At 42.8% G+C, this 2,261-nt stretch overlaps 1 pseudogene; it reads right to left on the bottom strand.

Moving 5' to 3' along the window:
- Positions 1-867: 867 nt before the first annotated feature.
- On the bottom strand, positions 868-1,269 carry LOC114627994 (annotated as a pseudogene).
- Between the last annotated feature and the right edge of the window lie 992 nt (positions 1,270-2,261).

Here is a 2,261-nt window from a genome sequence, read left to right as displayed (position 1 = left end):
CAGACTGACCTCAAACTCACAGAGATCTGCCTGTTCTGCCTCCTGACAACCTTAATGGATGTAGTGGTACATGCCTTTAATCCCAGCACCCAGGAGGCAGAGGCAGGTGGACCTCTGTGAATTTCAGGCCAGCCTGGTCTACAGAGCAAGTTCCAGGACAGCCATAGGGCTACACATAGAGAGAAACTCTGTCTTGAAAAAACAAAACAACAATAACAACAACAAAACAAATAGCCAGAACAAAACAAAAACCCCAAACTCGGCTTGTACATTCTTGATAAGTGTTCTTCCACTGAGCTATGTCCTAGCTCTCCAGGATTTTTAAAATACATATTAAAAATACATATTAAAAACTGTTTCATGTTTGCCTTTAAAGCCAAGGGTAGTGGTTCTTGCCTTCTGCTTGAGCTCACAGGGAAAATCTAGACCTTCATCACAATGACTATTTGTGACTACTTAATCCTGAAGCTAATTTGGACTTTAGCCTTAAGATAATTGCTTAAAATTTTTTTTCTGTCAATAAGAAATTTACTTATTTTAAAAAAATCCAAATGCTGGTATTGTCCAGAAAATTTTAACAGGTTTATTTATAATTGTTATAAAGTTGAACTGTTGAAATGTGTTCACTGAAACATTTTGCTTGCATTAATGCTTTACATCTTGCATTTATATTAAAAATTCACACACAAATGAACGTGGAGAAACTGCCAATACCTGATTCTGTCCCCTATGTTTCCACTCGCAATCATATACTTAGGTACCTTTGACCCCATGGAAAAAATATCTAACATTCAGAACTACTGATAACAGGAAGAAGAGGAAAAAAATTTTTTTAAAGAATGAAATGTTTCCCCTCATAGTGGACTCTTAAGCACGCTCTCCGCGTATGCAGCGAGCTAGCTGGATGTCTTTTGGCATGATTGTTACACGTTTGGCATGGATAGCACAAAGGTTGGTATCTTCAAAAAGGCCAACCAGATAGGCCTCGCTTGCCTCCTGCAAAGCACCAATAGCTGCACTCTGGAAGCGCGGATCTCTTTTGAAGTCCTGAGCAATTTCTCGAACCAGACGCTGAAGGGAGCTTGTGAATCAGAAAGTTCAGTGAACTTCTGATAGCGCCTGATTTCAAGGAGTGCCCCAGTACCAGGCCTGTAACGATGAGGTTTCTTCACCCCTCCAGTAGGGGGCGCACTCTTGTTTTGTAGCCAGTTGTTTCCTGGGTGCTTTACCACCGGTGGATTTGCGGGCAGTCTGCTTTGCACGAGCCATGGTATGGACACCTCCTTACTTAACCAGCTTCTCCTTCGGCTGGAGCTCGGCAAGTGAGAGCCGGCGTTGGCACTAGAGAGCGGCAGCCGCGGGCGAAGGCTGTGAACACACCTGCTTAACTCTTATACTTTGGTCAGTGCAGAACAATGGATTTTTAGGAAGAGATTTATTTATTTATTTTATGTATGTGAGACACTGTCACTGTCTTCAGACACACCAGAAGAGGGTATCAGATCCCATTACAGGTGGTTGTGAGCCACCATGTGGTTGCTAGGAATTGAACTCTGGGCCTCTGAAAGAGCAGTCGGTTCTCTTAACCGCTGAGCCAACTCTCCAGCCCCAGAATAATGGATTTTAAGCAGTCTGGATTTATTGTTCCTTGAAGACATGTCTCTTCTGTAATCCTTTTCTCCCAGGCCCTTTGATGGAAAGTTCTGTCCTTTGGCAAAGCTCCTCCTGGTTGTCCCGTTTTACTAGGGAAATAGCACCCACTGCTGTCTAGCGTCTTGTAGGAAAGTAAGTATCCCATGGTTGAATAGGTCCAGAACCCTGAGCTGTTTTCACTATTGCTTTTTTTTTTTTTTAATTTTTAAAATTTTGAGACAAGGTTTATTTGTGTGTCCCAGGCTAACCTTGGTCTTGAAATCTTCCTGCCTTAGCCTCCCAAATGCTGGGATTGTAAGTATACCTGTATCAGAACCCAGTTTGTTTGTTTGTTTGTTTGTTTGTTTGTTTGTTGTTGATGATATTGAGATGGAGTCTCATGTAGCCCAGGCTGGCCTCAAACTTGCTATGTAGCTGTAGCTATGGTGTTTTAAATGAGTATGGCCCCTATAGATAGGCTCATAGATTGGACTGCTTGGTCACCAGAGACTGTCGCTATTAGAAAGGATTAGGAGGTGTGGCCTTATTGGAGAAAATGTGTCACTGGAGATGTGGTGTGAGGTTTCAAAAGCCCATGCCAAGCCCAGAGTGTCTCTTTCGGACGTTGG

This window comes from Grammomys surdaster, unplaced genomic scaffold (assembly GCF_004785775.1).
Source record: "Grammomys surdaster isolate TR1022 unplaced genomic scaffold, NIH_TR_1.0 66, whole genome shotgun sequence".
Taxonomy (NCBI): Eukaryota; Metazoa; Chordata; class Mammalia; order Rodentia; family Muridae; genus Grammomys; species Grammomys surdaster.
The sequence above is the reverse complement of the archived record's forward strand: the minus strand, read 5'-3'. Positions and strand labels throughout refer to the sequence as shown.